Below are 18,870 nucleotides of genomic sequence, written 5' to 3' on the forward strand. Positions count from 1 at the left end.
AAAATAATTTTTAATTTATATGAAAAAAAACTATATATTTTTAACTTTCAAATTATTAAATATTAGAAATCGTAAAATTTAAGGATTTATTTAACTTTAAAAAATTACAGTTAAAATACTAGTTTGTATATTAAAAAGACAACTAATAAACATTAATTTACATAACTTGTAGTAAACAAAATTTACCAAGTAAAATAAGAGAATTTACCCCAGATTAAGAATCGCTGATCTATATGCTTTATTATACAATTAAATAAAAGACAACAAGAATGGATACAAAACGTTTACTACTTTAGAAGGCTTCTTGCAGTTCACGATTCTAGTTGTACTGTAACAAATAGTTGCTCGTAGAGTTTACTGGTTCAGAACGTTGACACCGGATGTAGAGCGCGCGAGATAAAAAGTTATTATGTTTAAATAAAGAATTAAAAGATAAAAGTAATAAGTTTATGCCACTGAATTCGTGGAGTTCAATGTTCAAATTGACCCAAACTGGAAGTTGTTGCTAGAAAACAGATTGAATGCTACAGTATGCGTAGACTTATGAATATGGCACGCTAAAAATTCAAATCGAGTTATGCGCCCCGATGCTTGTAAAATACAAGCTTTATGGCACGTTAACACCTCAAATCGAGTTGTACGCCCTAACGACGTTGTTCATAAATTCAACAAACATAGTTCAATATACATAAAGAACGTAAATTTTCCACATTAAACTCATTAACAATAATACAAGCGTTCAAATTCGCTTTACAGTGTTTTAAAATTATAGGTTTTTTGTATCCAATAAGCTACAAATACTTTGGGATACTAAAAAATGCATATAACGAACGTCTTGTTTTAAAGAAACGGTTAAAATTAAATTGATACTATATTAATAAGTTTAGTTTTTTATCATTATTTAGCTTTATTGCAGTTTAACTAACAAGAACTTTGAAATACTTGAAATAATGATCTATTGTGTTAGCACTATTTTTTTATAGTTTTCCGTGAACTATTAATAATTTGATTACTATTGGTAGTCACAATTATTTTCTTTTTTATCAATTTATAGATTTCCCGTTGTCTATTTATTTATTTATCAAATTGTTGTACTATATAAATTTTTGTGCTTTAGGTATTTATCGATTGCTATTTTATGTTTATTGTTTGTTTTATATTTGTAATCTAAATTAAATTACTAGTTTATTGAACGACAAAAATAAACACTCAAAATGTTTGGTCCTAGGACCTGGTGCACAAATAACTTTTCGGTTATCGAGTCGCACACCATTTGGATACCTTTTAAGGTCTTGTTCAGGAAGCTAATATCAAATTAAGTTAAAACATTAATGGCTTAGTAGCTTAACATTTAACTTTCTTTTTTACAGTTGAGTAATTCCGTTTAATTTATATGTAGTTAAAGTTAACTTTTTTCTTTTTTTTTAATATAGACGGAGTGCTCCGAAACTTACTTAGTTAACCATTGAAATTTAACTAGTTTGCATGTAGATAAATTAAATGTTAATAAGTATTTAAAAATGTATTTCAGAACTAATTAACAATGTTGTATCATTGCATAAGAAGTAATAGAAACACATAATACTTTTTAAAATAATTATTTTATGCAGTGGCTAATTAAACTTACTAATTTTGTTTTTTTGTAGTACTAAGAGGTTTTAAAACATTAAAAATCAACACTTTTTGAAAAAAAATGTTTGAAGAACAATTGACGGACAAATAGTAATTAAAAATAGAATACTATTGGATATGTAAACAAAATTGTTTAAAAGATACAACATACATTTGTCTATTAGTAAAAAAGTTTAACTAAAGTTTAAAGTATACAGTTATTAATATTTTTTATATGTCGCTAATAGTGGTTGAAAATTTAATACCTATATTCATTTGTTAGTACAAGAAGATTAGATGATAATTAAAAAAAATCTAATTAAAAATATCATCATTATAAAACTATTATCGTTTTTATTTTATTAACATAAACCACTTGACTACATATATATTGTTTATTGAACGATAAAAAGACGCCCGAAAAGTCTAGTCTAAGTACCTGGTGTCTGGAAAAACCTTTCGGTTATCGAGTTGAAAAGAAAACGATACGAAAACTAACTAAGTTATATGTTTATTTAAAAAAAAAATTCTTAATATACACAAAAACTTGTGTAATAACATAAAATAGAAAACACAGTCTAGGCCTAAAGCTTAAAAAAAGTAGAGAACATTTTGAACCAAAAAAATAATTTTAACTTAGTTTATAAACCAAAATAAACAATACTTAAAAATACATGAAAATACTTAAAAGATACAACAAACATGAAAATACTTGAAAGATATGTTACAAATTCTTTAAAAAAAGTAAAAATGTGATAAACTTAACTACTTTTAGATAAATTTTATAAGTATTTTATGATAAAAGTTTAACTATTTATCTTTTATTTAACAGTTTCATGAAAACAATTTAAGAAATTTTTATTTGAACAGACAAAAAGTTATATAATTATATAGTTTTTTATTACTTTTTAAAGAAGTTAATTCAACCATAAAGTCAACTTAATTTATATATATAAAATTATAAAGTTCAGTACTGGAGAATTTACACAATAAGCACTACTAATTATAACAATAACAAGAACAAACTTGATTTCTATTTTAAGATAATCTTTTTTATATATTGAATACTTTTATGAGCCTAAGAACGTAGCTACAAAAAAGCAAACAACATTTGCAAAATGAAATTAAATAAACATTTTAGGTTTCATCAACAAAAATGATTAATTTATTCTAAGTTTACTTAAAATAGTAATCTCAGCTTACCATTTATACACTTAACTCTCTTTTGAAATAAATACACCTCTAACTGAATTTTTACGCGGGCATACTAGAAAAAATTTTTTTTTAACAATCCGAAGTTAATTCAAAATAGTAATCTTGATAAATAATCTAAAATAAAAGCCAGATGAAAATCCTGCAACTTATACTGAACAGTAAGCTGAAGTTTCGCAGATATTCAAAATCAGATACTCGCATTTTTGAACACTTATTCGCTATAAACAAGTTTTCATAAAAAATTAATGGAGGTTACAATTCTTGTTAAAATTAGACAAAAAACATCTTAAACAATTCGTCTTGCTTTTTAGTTATTACACTTTTGGTTTACATTCAATAAAATTATCAAAAAAAAAAATATTTTCTTTGACCTCAAAGTTCAACTAATATTTTTCTTGTTTATTCTATATAAAACAACTAAGTTTTCGTAAAAAAATAATGGAGCTTACAATTTTTATTCAATATAGACAAAAAACATCTTAAACGATTCGTCTTGCTTTGCAGTTGTTACATTTTTTATTTAAATTGAATAAATTCATAAAAATTAATTTTCTTTTTAATTGATTTACATAGAATAAACTAGAAAAATATTAGTTGAATTTTGAGGTCAAAAAAAAAAAATTTTTTAATAAATTTTTTCAATCTAAACCAAAAATGTAATATCTACAAAGCAAGACGAACCGTTTAAGATGTTTTTTATCTAAGTTTAATAAGAATTATAAGCTCCATTATTTTTTTACGAAACTTAGTTGTTTTATATAGAATAAACAAGCAAAAAATTAGTTGAACTTTGAGGTCTAAAAATATTTTTTTATGATTTTATTCAATCTAAACCAAAAGTGTAATAACTACAAAGCAAGATAAATCATTCAAGATGCTTTTTGTCTAAATTGAATAAAAATTATAAGCTCCATTAATTTTTTACGAAACTTAGTTGTTTTACATAGAATAAACAATCAAAAAATTAGTTGAACTTTGAGGTCTAAAAATATTTTTTATGATTTTATTCAATCTAAACCAAAAGTGTAATAACTACAAAGCAAGATAAATCATTCAAGATGCTTTTTGTCTAAATTGAATAAGAATTATAAGCTCCATTAATTTTTTACCAAACTTAGTTGTTTTATATAGAAAAAAAAAAAAAAAAATAGTTGAACTTTGAGTTAAAAAAAAAACTTTTTTTATGAATTTATTCAATCTAAACCAAAATTATAATAACTACAAAGCAAGATAAATCGTTTAAGATGTTTTTGTCTATATTGAATAAAAATTGTAAGCTCCATTAATTTTTTACGAAAACTTAGTTGTTTTATATAGAAAGAACAAGAAAAATATAAGTTGAACTTTGAGGTCAAAGAAAATATTTTTTTATGATTTTATTCAATGTAAACCAAAAATTCAATATCTAAAAAGCAATACGAACCGTTTAAGATGTTTTTTGTCTATATTGAATAAAAATTGTAAGCTCCATTAAATTTTTACGAAACTTAGTTGTTTTATATAGAATAAACAAGCAAAAAATTAGTTGAACTTTGAGGTCAAAAAAAAAATCTTTTTTAATGATTTTATTCAATCTAAACTAAAAGCGTAATAACTACAAAGCAAGATAAATCATTCAAGATGCTTTTTGTCTAAATTGAATAAGAATTATAAGCTCCATTAATTTTTTACCAAACTTGGTTGTTTTATATAGAAAAAACAAAAAAATACATTAGTTGAACTTTGAGGTCAAAAAAAAACTTTTTTTATGAATTTATTCAATCTAAACCAAAATTATAATAACTACAAAGCAAGATAAATCGTTTAAGATGTTTTTTGTCTATGTTGAACAAAAATTGTAAGCTCCATTAATTTTTTACGAAAACTTAGTTGTTTTATATAGAAAGAACAAGAAAAATATTAGTTGAACTTTGAGGTCAAAGATTTTTTTTTTTTAATAATTCTTCAAGCTAAACCAAAAGTGTAATAACTGCAAAGCAAGACGAATCGTTTAAGATATTTTTTGTCTATATTGAATAAAAATTGTAAGCTCCATTAATATTTTACTAAATTTAGTTGTTTTATATAGAATAAAAATGAAAAATATTAGTTGAAATTTGAGGTCAAAAAAATATATTTTTTGATAATTTTATTCAATCTTAACCAATAATGTAATATCTAAAAAGCAAGACAAATCGTTTAAGATGTGTTTTGTCTAAATTAAATAAGAATTGTAAGCTCCATTAATTAATAGCGAATAAGTGTTCAAAAATGCGAATATCTGATTTTGAATATCTGCGAAACTTAAGCTTCCCAGACTGAACGACCTTATTGTAACCAAACAAACCAACTTTTTAACCAAAAATTTTAGGTATAAATTAACAATTATTATAAACTCCTTAAACATAATTAAATAAACAAGTAGCATTGATAACTTATGACCTTGATTATCACTGTTTAATAAAAAACTTTAGGTTTATGCTGGAAATTTCCAAAAAGACTTAGATTTTTTAAACACAACGGTAGCAAAGTCCATAATTTACTACATTCGTAAGCCTACGTAAGCTAGCGATTTGTGTTCACTGTTGTTGTTGAATCTAGGTAAAGAAAAAAAATTTTTGAACACCTCCTATGAAAACTATGGACATTTTTTACACTTTTATAGTAATCATTAAAGTTAGCTAGCAACAAGTTTTTGTTAAATTTTAACGTTAAAGGACCTACCTTATTCATACTTTCAACATGTTTATATCTAGTTTTTAGTTTTCTTAAACTGTCACATACTTATTATAATATATGCATATAAGTGGTATGTTTATTAGAACATGGATATCATCGATACCTTTTTTATTTGCTCATCCCCACCACAACAATCCATGTCTAACATTGATCATAAACAGATAATTAAAGATAAAATATAATGATTTTTAATTTAAGAAATGTCTTGTTTTATTAATAAAAACACAATATTTTTTCTAGTTTTGTTTTATAGTTTTTATGTGTTCTGACCATTTAAAGTTTCTGTAGTGATCTACCGGATCCACTATTTAGGATTCTAAATGTTTTAAGTTCTATGTAGTTTCAATAGAAAACAAACTTATAAAACTTAATTATTATAATATCATTAATAATTAAAAGTTGTCTATTACAAATATTTTGTTTAAAAAAACCACAATGTTATTGTGTAAATATTTTATTTGAACACTAGGAAAAAGAAAGTTGTAAAAAAAAATCTACCTAGACGAAATCTCAGTTTAAATGTTAAATTTCTAGCTTCATATACAACTAAACTTGAATTTTGAACCTTGTATGACGTAAAAGAAAAAGAAATTAAATGTTACAATGGAAAATAAGGAACTTTCTTTTTTGATAAGCTTTACATTATACTTTTATTAAAAAAAAGTTTTTACTCTAATGGACGTATTTACCTTTATTTTTACTACAAATGGTTAGATTAATTAATCTTTTAATTAATCAGTCTGTTTTGCTTGACTAATTATATATATAAAATATTCAAAAGACAATAATTAAGTTATATCAAACAGAAAGAAGCTGATCGCGGAAAACAAAGTTTTTCCAAACTAACTGGATCTTTTAATAAAACTAGGATTCGGTAGATCACTAAAATTCTGTCTATAATTATTCGCAAATATTTATAACTATTTTTTTTAAACTGATTTACCTGTTTTTAAATTAAGATCTCTGTTTTTCCAAAATTATTTTTCGATTGTAGATGATGTAGAAGCATACATCTGGTTTTATCAAGATTTAGTTTGAGTTTATTTACCATAAGCCAACCTGATACCTTTTGTAGTTCTGTATTAAACTTTTACTTTCATTTTAGTATGTGTTTTTTGTGAATGTTTCGTATAGCATTGTATCATTTGCATAATTGAAGACGCTAAGACTAGTATTGTTCTGGAAGTCATTTATATGTACTAGGAATAACAGCGGTCCTAACACCGACCCTTGTGTAACCCAACTTCACTTTTTTCATAGGTTGACTCATATTCTCCAAAGCAAACAAACTGTTTCCTTCTATTTAGGTTTGAACTAATTAGTAGATGCATATTGCCTCTTACACCATAAAGTTCCAATTTCCTTAGCGAGATATTTCTATCTATACTATCAAGTATCTATTTAAATCCAAGAAGACTGCACAAAGTGCGTTTTCCTTATCAAAATTAGACAGCACTCCTTCAACAAATTCTGATATGTCTAAATACTCAAAATGGTGGAATGACCCTCTCTAAAACTAAGCTAAGGGTTGTTTGAAACATTGTTAAAAAAAAAACTATACAGGCAATTGAAGATTATTTTTTATTTTGTTAGATGAATTAATTTTTCTATTTTTTAATTATTTCATTTAAGTTAGATAAAAGTGAAATGGGTATATAATTTTTTGGTAATGTTTTCAAACCTGAATTAAAAATTAGTATTACTTTTCCAAGTTTTAGGCTACATGGAATGGATATTCACCTTCATAAAGTTCTTCGTTAATTAATTCATTTAGTACTTGGTATATAAAATTGTTAATTTTCTTAAGGATTTTTACAAAAATACTATCCTCACCACTGGCTTTCTTGGATCAAAGCTGTTAGTAATATTAAATACTTCAGTTTCTGTAATATCAAACCAAAAAAAAAACTATAGTATAGTTTTAAATTATAATTTTTTGAGTTATGTAAAATATTTGTTATATTTTTTGTTTATTAAACACGATAAAGAAATCTATACTTAAAAGTTTTGGTCAAAGGACCTGGTGTGTAGAAAAACCTTTCGGTAAATTAGCTACATCTATTTTGTACTGTAAAACATAAAAGGCATATTATTTAATGCTAAAAACTTATAAGTTACTTATGAAAACTCATATTGAAAAAAAAAACAATATGACGTTTAAGACAAATTAACTTAAAATAAAGAGATAAATGGTATTTATGTGGTAGAATAAATTTCATTTTTGAACAATGAATTTTGCTTTGTTGACTTGTTACAAATTATTTAAATAGTTAAGATTTATAACAAGTTCGTTGGATTATACAGCAACAACACAATTTTGCTCAGTACTTTTCTTTATTTCAGTGACATATGCTTCTATGTGAATATTTTGAGAAATAATTACAAATATTCATCTTTTTTATCTCCTATTATTTTTTTAATTATTATTTTGTTTACAAAACTTCTTGGAACTGTACTAATTTTATTACAGAGAAACATGTATAAGTTAAATAAAGAACATCACATTGCCAAGTTGTTTTTAATTAGTGATGTACCGGACTTTTTTTTCAAATTAAAGATCCGGCTTGATCCGGATATCAGACAAAAATAGCAATATCCAGCCGGATCCGGACCCGGATAGTGAGTCCGGTACATCACTAGTTTTCACATAAAAAGTAGAGCTTACATTTGTAGTTTCAAAATTTCATTTCTATAAAAGCTAAAAAAAACTATGAATAACTTTTAATTTAGTATAAGAAAAATTGATAGAAAGATAAAGTACATCACAGAAACAATATCTGGTAGCTAAGATTAAAATCTATTAAATAAGATCAACTTGTAAAAATCAAGGAGGACCCCCCCTACAGCCTTACCAATCTAAATTCAATTAAAATCAAGTTCTTGAACAAAATTAACTAGAAAATCACAAAATATTGAAAACTGGATCAGCTTAAACTTGTTCAAAATCTAAAAGAAAACTAGCCTGAGTTTTTCAAAAAATCTTAAAACTAGCCTAACAATTTGGTATTAAAGCTTTTAATTTTACAACATAGATAAAGAGTTGCATTTCTGAAATGTTTATTTCATAATTTGATGCAAACAAATGTAAATTAGTCACGTGTTCAAAATGAGCCAATCACGGTAGGTGTTTAATTTACAAAGGGTTTGTTTTTGAAAAAATACTTTTTTGTATGCTCTTTTTTACTAACTAGATCCGAATCGGCCGGATCTCTGTTAGAATCCGGCCAGAACCGGACTTTTTTTTCAAATTAGGATCCGGCCGGAAGCGGATCCGGACTTTTTTTCAAATTAGAATTCGGCCGGAACCGGATCCGGACTTTTTTTTCATATCAAGATCCGGCCGGATAAGGATATCAGACAAAAATGGCGATATCCGGCCGGATCTGGACCCGGATAGTGAGTCCGGTAAATCACTATTTCTAATGTGATATGTAAGTATTTATCTATATACTTGAAGATCTAATAGAAATAAATTAAACCACGTACACAAACACAAAAGAAATACACTAAGAATGTTTACTAAAATAGTCTCTTTGAAATTAAACAAAAACTCACTAAGAAACTTTAAGTTCATATTTTAACAGTATTTAAGTCAATTATTTAAATTATTATAATTTTTGAAGAAACTCTATCAAATATTTTGTAAATGTATAGTAACTTTTCGCGAATCTACGTACATTACGTCCTCATCAAAAGTGCGCTGTTAATAAGGTAACAAATATAAATAAAAATAAAACAATAAAAATAAAGGTAACAAATATAACTTCTATATTGGCTGTTTTCAGATAGTGCATTTGATTTTAAACATTTTGAGGAATTTCCTACTTTTAACCAGTTGTTTACTTAACTAGTTTTCATTCAAGTTGTACAGATGTAAGCATTTTGGTGATATAATGGCTTTATTCCTTAAGACAATGATGAAGTATTATATAAGAAAAGTTTTTTAATAAAAATTGGTTATGTGTATACAAAGTATATTTTTTAACTTGTTCCTTGCCCAAACAAGATTAAAATTGTCTTGCATGGTATTTGAGAAAGATTAAGGGATTCATTAGGTTTAAATAAAATTTTGGTAATTACCTAGCATGATATTGCACCAATATCGAACTGAAATTATATAATGTTTGATGTCTCTTTTAACAATATATGTTTTAAGCCTAATATGTTTAATCTAAAAATACACTTTGTTTCAAACAAGCTATATAAATAGTAAGAATTTAGTTTTATAGTTTTAAACTAAAATATTTAAACAAATTACTTTACAATATTTTAGTTGATATAAGTTATTGAATTTTTTATTGAAAGCCAAACGTTAAAGTTATTGAAAGCCAAACGCAAAGACCATCTATATTGACAAAGATTCTAACCATCCTAGAACAATTAAGAAAAATATACCAAAAATGATCGAAAATAGAATTTCAAAACTAACAAAAAGCTATTGTATACCATATTTATTTATATGTAAAATAAAGGGATATTAAAATATCTCTATCTTTATCGGGTATAAATAGGTATAGCAACTTATTTTAGTTATAAAATAAACAACAAAAACTATGTACAATTTATTACTTTCACAAACGAACGATTCAAAATGGTGCGCGACGCTTAAGTTTTCTACACATTAATCTTATACGAACTTCAATGTCGATAAAAGTTGAAAATACAATATTTATGAACGTAGAAATCCTATCAAGATTGTTTCATATCGTACCACAGCTTACGTCTTCGGCCTCGAAGTCTCACGTAAGCTGTTTTATATCGTTCTATAGTTAACCTCTGCGGCCGCGCAGTCCCAAGCCAACTATTTTGTATCGTACTGCCATTCACGTCTCCGGCCTCGAAGTCTCACGTGAAAAGCTGCAACTACTTCCACGAAGGAAGAGTCGCCCCGTTGAAGCGGCCTAGGTCCGCTCCGTAGGGTAGTTGAGGTATAATAACCTATTTTGTAGATGTGCTTCATCGTTTATATACATTTTTACTCTCTCTTTTGCAGGTGGCTTGACATGTTGACAGTTGCAGATGTCTTGACTTGTTGACAGTTGCAGGTGGCTTGACATGTTGACAATTGCAGGTGTCTTGTTGCATGTTGGAAGCTGCAAGTGTTTCGGCATGTTGGAATGTGCATGTTGGAATCTGCAGGTGTCTCAGCACGGTTTTAATAGCCAGCTTACATACTCACCTGTCTTGCACACGGCAATTAATGAATACAAAATTGTATTTATTTTGCCTTTGTCAATCAAAAAATATCGAGTAGAATTTAAAATATAAATTAGAGAACTGTTGTTATTATTTATTTGAAACTTATCTTTTGAAAGGAATTTTTAATTAAAAAAGTTTTAAAATTTATTCTAATGCATGCATCGACATATGGACAATTGAAGTGAAATAAGTATAATTTCACATAAATGTCCAACATCGACACTATTCTAAAAAAAAATTGTTTTTTTTTTTATTTTGCAAAAAAAAAAAAAAAAAATTTACACGTTGTAATAGAGTTTTGTTGCCATTGACAATTAAATAATGAAAACACCAAAATAATTTTAAACTCCAAAATATTATTTTTGTCTGCAATATTTACAAGCAATCACTAAAAAAACCAAAAACGAGAATCATCGATACAATTATTTAGGACTAAAAACGCTGAGGCATTGACGCAAAAAATAACGTACATTTTGTTTAAACAAACCACATAGTAATTTTTATCTTATTGTAAACAACTTGTTATTTAAGTGTTGATACAATAGGCTTATGAACTTGAAATTGTTAAATAAGTTTTTATTTTGAAACATTTACTCTTAAAATACTTAACTCATGCAGTAAAAATTAAAAACTAACAACTTAATTTGTAAATTCAATAAATATACTTAAGTCATATAAAATGTCTAAAGCAAAATAAAGAATAAATATTTTTACAAGGATATTTCTATAGTTGAGAGAACTTTGTATCATATGCAAATTTTAACTTTATACAACAAACGGTTTTTTTTTTAGTTTTTTATGTTAAACAATATTTACACAAATATACACATATAAAGATATATAGTTTTAAAAGTTATTTACAAATTTTAAACTTTGCTTTGTCTTACTGTAGATGTTAATGCTTGACTTTGGTTGATTTGCAGACTATTAATAAATGACTTGGTCGACTTCATTTTATAAGTGCTTTTACTTCTCTTCAAGATATATAGCTGTCATAGATTATTTAATGAAGTGTTTGAACAACAATCGCTTTTCTTCACATACATATATTGTTTTGTTGCTAAATCGAGTTTTTACCTTCCGGGTGGAATAAGTACGCATACATAAGCACTCTTTTTAACTGTTTTATTTCTAGTACTGGAGCACTTAAATCAAGAGTGATTTTCATTGCTGCAAATTAAATGCCTTTATGTCTGTGCGGCTGATAAAAAGCGATTTAATTTTTTACGACAAAAACAAGTGCAATGGGAGTTAAAAGTGCTTTCTTTGCGGCTTACATGCGCTCATTGACGGCTTATATGCGATTAGCGACTTTTTAATAATAAAAGCTTTGCGTTAAAATGTTGTACACATTTAGCACAAAATAAAAATATAGATGACAAAAAAACTGCACATACATAAGGAAATTAAGCAATTCTTTGCAAAAATTTTTTTTTGCTCGCAATTAAACCACTCGAGAAATAAACACTATCATTTTAATAAAACATAGTAGACTTTTACCACACGCTTTTACCTTTAATTTTACACTCACTGTCACAAAGACCGGTGATTTACACTACCATCCTTACTAAAATCAAATAAGCGATCATCGCAAACTATAATTAAGTTCAGTTTTACACGTAGAAAAGCATTGTAGAAATTATTCCGAGTTGTAAGTCTAATAAATGAATGAATTTTTAAAAAATAACTTAGTAAAATAAATTATTTTCTGATCGGTTTTAATTAAATCTTTACTTATGTTTGTCTTGTCTTCGAAAGGTTAGTTTTAAGAGCACGACCGAGGACGCCATTATTGTATACCATATTTATTTATATGTAAAATAAAGGGATATTAAAATATCTCTATCTTTATCGGGTATAAATAGGTATAGCAACTTATTTTAGTTATAAAATAAACAACAAAAACTATGTACAATTTATTACTTTCACAAACGAACGATTCAAAATGGTGCGCGACGCTTAAGTTTTCTACACATTAATCTTATACGAACTTCAATGTCGATAAAAGTTGAAAATACAATATTTATGAACGTAGAAATCCTATCAAGATTGTTTCATATCGTACCACAGCTTACGTCTTCGGCCTCGAAGTCTCACGTAAGCTGTTTTATATCGTTCTATAGTTAACCTCTGCGGCCGCGCAGTCCCAAGCCAACTATTTTGTATCGTACTGCCATTCACGTCTCCGGCCTCGAAGTCTCACGTGAAAAGCTGCAACTACTTCCACGAAGGAAGAGTCGCCCCGTTGAAGCGGCCTAGGTCCGCTCCGTAGGGTAGTTGAGGTATAATAACCTATTTTGTAGATGTGCTTCATCGTTTATATACATTTTTACTCTCTCTTTTGCAGGTGGCTTGACATGTTGACAGTTGCAGATGTCTTGACTTGTTGACAGTTGCAGGTGGCTTGACATGTTGACAATTGCAGGTGTCTTGTTGCATGTTGGAAGCTGCAAGTGTTTCGGCATGTTGGAATGTGCATGTTGGAATCTGCAGGTGTCTCAGCACGGTTTTAATAGCCAGCTTACATACTCACCTGTCTTGCACACGGCAATTAATGAATACAAAATTGTATTTATTTTGCCTTTGTCAATCAAAAAATATCGAGTAGAATTTAAAATATAAATTAGAGAACTGTTGTTATTATTTATTTGAAACTTATCTTTTGAAAGGAATTTTTAATTAAAAAAGTTTTAAAATTTATTCTAATGCATGCATCGACATATGGACAATTGAAGTGAAATAAGTATAATTTCACATAAATGTCCAACAAAGCAAAGAATCATTTGATAACGCGAAACAAATCTACCAAAACGCTTTAAGCAAAAGCAACTTCCATCATAAGCTCGAATATAACCCAACAATTAATAACAACAAAGCAAAAAACAGAAAAAGAAAATGTATATTTTACAACCCACCTTTCTGTGAATCAGTGAAAACCAAATTCGGAAACCTCTTTTTAAAACTGCTTGACAAGCACTTCCCACAATCAACAGAATTACACAAAATCTTCAATAGAAGTTCCACCAAGATATCATACTGCTGTTCCCCAAACATTAAAGCACTAATAAGTGGACATAATAAGAAACTGCTAGAAAAACCACAAATAGAACCGAAGCTATGCAACTGCAGAAACAGAGAGCAATGTCCAGTAATGAATAAATGTAAATTAGAAAATGTAATATACGAAGCAACCGTCTCATCTGAGAAAAATAAGAGAATGTCATATATTGGATCCACCCGAAGAGCATTCAAAAACAGATTGTACGAACATAGAGTATCATTTCCAAAACCCAACAAGAAGAAACCCGCCAACTGTACACAACTCGCCAACTACATGTGGAAATTATATGAAAAAGGCGAGAAACCCACTATTGAATGGAAAATTCTCCGACAGACAAAAAGCAGATTTAAACCAAACTTCATGTGCTCGATATGTAACCTTGAAAGACTGTTTATAGCAAATGCTAACCAGAGAAAAATCCTTAATAAAAGAAATGAACTAGTCACGCAATGCCCTCATTACCCTAAGGAATACTTTTAGTTTATTTTTTATCGCATTAACTTAGTTTATTTAGTTTATTTCATTCTATTTAATTATATTGTTACATTGTATTTATGTTTGTATTGTGTAAAGATTTTGTTTTAAAGTTACAACATTCCCGTAAAAAGACCATTTCTGTTTTCTAAAAATCCCCTACAAATCTTAGTATTTACATTTTTTCAAAATCCTAATATATTAAATGCTTAGTAAATAAATAAATTTTCTAAATATATAAAATCTATAGTTAATAAATTATTTAAACTAAACTTAACTATATTTCATTTTAATTTAACTTAACTTTAAAATTTAACTTTTGTAAACCACATATTATTTAAAACTCATATTTCAAATGTAAATATTATTTTCATTTATGTGTGTATTTTTATTTTCCAATTCATTGCCCTGTATACTTTTGTTTTCAGCTTTTTTTAGCGTCTGATGAACTGCTCTGCAGGGAAACGGCGTAACGCAATAAAAGTTTAACAATTAGTTTATATAAGTTATTGAATTAATATAATTGCTTTATATCTTAAAATAAAAGTGATTACATATTTAAGTTTTATTAGTTTATGATGAATAAGTTTAATTTTTTTTATGTATTTAAAAAAATATAAATTTTTAGCCTAAACTTATTGTTAAAAATGACATCAAACATAATATAATTTCAACTTGATACTGGTGCAACATCATCCTAGGTAATTACAAAATATTTTTGCCATAAACATTGTTAGGAATTGAACATTGTACCTTGTTTGATTCAAAGGATGACAAAACAACTTCTAAATATTCTGAAAGTATTTTAGACAGCTTTGAAGCGGCTTACAATAATAATGAATCCACAAACATGCCTAAAACTTCATCATGAAGCTGTTGAGGAAGATTTTAGGTAGAAAGAAGAAGCGTTTGAATTCGAGGGATTAAAACTAATGTTGATAAAGAAAATAGATTTCAACGCACAGCTGTGTTCTTCAAAAGATATAGCTGGTGCGTAAGAGTATTTTAAAGGGTCACTGTTTGTCAAAGATTTCTATGTTTAAACCAGTACAAAAAGTATTTTACCTCCTATATGGTGTTAAGTTTTTTTTCATAGATTATATCAGATGAGGTGCGAAAGAATCAAATGGGTCAAGATCAGCCATTGCACAAAGAAAATAAATTAGTTTGCCTAGGATTCTGTGGCTATTTTGATTGAAGTTGGGCTGCAATCCTGCCCCTGTGGACAACCATCCTAAAGTTCTTAATAGGAAATAAAGTTGTCTTTATTAACCAAGTGCGTTTAGATTTATTATAAACCAAAATTTTTTAAAGCTTTCAAAAAAAAATTAAGAGCATAGAGAGCTGGTTTGGAACATTTAAGCACAGAAATAAGGACAAAAACAGAACAGAAGAGAGGACACTGAAGACTTATATGATTATGATGGAAAATCAAGATAGTCGTACCACATTTATTTTAAAAAGATAAAAGATATCTACAGGTAGACAGTGAAGTATAAAAAATTTATTAACATATTTGAACCCAAGACTACTACATGATAAACCACGGTTTAACATTGCCACTAAGAGAAAAAGCAAAAAAGAGACCAAAATAGAAGACATTTGTGGGCAACTACAGCTAGAAAGATAAAACCAGGGGACAACAAATTCAACTATCAGAAGGCTCAAAATGTAAATTGCAACTTCAACCAAGTACAAAATAGCAAAATAACTTGGATGTATAATGCTAAATTTATAGAAGAACAAGTTGGTAATGATATTAAAAATAATATACATTTTAACAGTTATTCACACATATTTTTATTCATAAGTCAAACATTTAATGAGAATCAATCTGACAAATGTGCTTATTGGATTGATCGATAGAAGAAATAGCTTTCACTATAATATTATACATGAAGCGTACCAGACGTTAAAAAGGGGAATGACAATATCAAGCCAGTTAATAAATCTTCACCTAAGACTGAATGTTCTACCTTACAGTCAAATTTCTATGAAATTAAATAGGACACTATGGTATTCTTAATTATAAAGAAACATAATGATGAAATTTATATGTTCAAATATTAGATGCCACAAACATTATGAAATCCAAAATTGCACCATAAGGGCAAAAAGAAATCAATAAAACTATAAGTAAGGAGAACAAATTTATATGCCTATGGAGCTTTAAAGGAAGTGTTGTTGTACTGGTTAGTGTTACATATAAGTGTAACAAAAGTTAGACTTATATGAATCAGAATTTATTCAGCCATTTGTTTACAATTCCTTAACAAGCAGAAATCATTAGCAATGTTCTATGGAAAACAAGAATATTATGAAATCAGTGAAGTCATTGCTAATAAGTTTAAAAAAATGTATGAGCTATCTAAAAATGTAAAATTAATACATAAAAACCTGAGAGCCATGCAAGAAAAGATAAAAATTGTTCTAGTAAGTTTTTAGTTGAATTTATATTTTAAAGATTATAAAATGATTTTATTTCAGTACACTAATTCTTTATTTGGAGTAGAAGAATCACAGCTTTAAATAGATGTATTTAAGAAAAAGATGGCAGAGAAGATATTACAACTAGGAGGTTGTGGGAGTACTTTTGTGTGTTTTTAATAGCTATTTAAAAATAATAATTGCTTACTGGTCCAAAACATCTAATCTTCACACTGCGTCATATGTGGTGAAGCAAAGACAAAGTGGATGAAGAGAATTTAGAAATTAAATGGGTTAGTATTTTATTTATTGACTTTATTTGATTTAGTTGTACCAAACTTTATATAAAACTAGTTTCAGACACAGTGTAGTATTTGTTGAAGATGTGTACATCTTTCATGTGCTAAAGTAAAAAAAGGAAATATTTTAATTGTGAAATTTGTATTTAGTTTGTTGTTTTATATTTTAAATAATAAGTTATACCTTGTAATATTAAATTGTGATTAAATTTTATGTAATTGTACATAATCTTTACACGATAATAATCATATTTTTATTGTATAATTATATACTGATTACTTTAAGACTTATGTTTTATATAAGTGAAACCTTTTTCCTTAAAAAAGTAACCTGTACTTATATCTGGCCTTGACGAGGCGCAGCAGCTCAGTAGCTTGCAAAAGTGAAGCCAAGAAATGCTAAGAACAACATTATATTAGGTTAATTTAACTTTGGATAAAGTAAATATTCATAATATATTTAAAAACATTTTTAAAACTTGATGCTTAGTAAATATCCACTTTAAAAGTTTTAAATATTTGTGGTATCTTAAGTTTTTATTTAAAAAGCAAGGTGGCCACAGTTTTTTACAAATTTTATATATCAAATCATATTTAGACATGAGTTTTACAATAACACTGTAGCCTTGAAAATATACTTTTTACAGAATAAAACAAGAGAACGCAAAAAAGAATGACTTTCTTGTTTTTTTTCTAAAAATTTTCCACTAAAAACAAAAAAGTGTAAACAAAAAAATGTAAACTGTAATCAAACTAAAAATCAAACAAAAAAGTGTAAACTGAAATCAAACAAAAAAGTGTAAACAAAAAAGTGCAAACTGTAATTAAACAAAAAAGTGTAAACTTAAATATTGATTTAAGAATTTGTTTACACTTTTAGAAGTTTTTGATGTTGTAGGCCATATGCCAAAAATTTCAACTTTTGCTAGCAAGACCTAGAAAAGAACAATAAAAACAAAAAAAACGTCAAATCAGAATTAACGATATGTTTAGCTAACATTGTCAAATTAAAAAATTCCCTAGTTTAAAACATTTAGATTAAAATCATTAAGATAATATGAATGAAATAGCAAATTTTTCCGAACAAAAGTTTAACATATTTGTTTAGTTAAATAATACATAAATTATAAAAAATAATATAAAAACAAAGCACATATCTCATACCTTTGTATATCATCATCCTTTCTTAAGAACTATAGCTACTTTTATTTTTATTTATGTCCATGTAAGTTTCTGTATTTGCACAATTATAAATTTACTAACTTAATTTTATGAATTGTCTAATTAGTAACAAAAAACATGCAAGTAACTTAAAAAAATGAGGTTGCCCCTGCTCGAGTTGCCTCTGCTCAGATTTCCCTGCTCGAGTTCAACTTGTCTTATTGTTCTGGCGTTGTAGTAAATTTTCAACAACGATCATGATATAATTCACATGGTGCTGAAAGTTCATGCAGCTCCAGAATTAAACTATTCAACATTTTTGTATTGAAAACTTGTAAACATTTAAGATGCAGCTGACACAGATTGAGCTTGCAGCTCTAATTTTACCAACATTTTGAACATCAAATATAAAAATAAAATATTTTAGCAGAGAAATTAACAACGTTCATGTACACATTTGGCTGTATTTTTTGAACAACTTCAGGATAACATAACTTTTTTATTTTTTAGGCTAATATAATTTTTTTTATATCATTTTAAAGCTCATTTCCTCAGCTTTAAAATAAAATTACTTTGACGTAGTTTTGGGTTGTAAAGCTGAAGCAGGGCCTATTTAAAGCAGCGTGTTTAAAGACTTAAACTTTAAAATAAAATAAAAATTTAGCATAGTTTTTCAATTTTTTAGGTGGAGTTACAGCTCCAGCG

The sequence above is a fragment of the Thalia democratica genome, chromosome 5 (genome assembly GCF_965202585.1).
Source record: "Thalia democratica chromosome 5, ktThaDemo2.hap1.1, whole genome shotgun sequence".
Taxonomy (NCBI): domain Eukaryota; kingdom Metazoa; phylum Chordata; class Thaliacea; order Salpida; family Salpidae; genus Thalia; species Thalia democratica.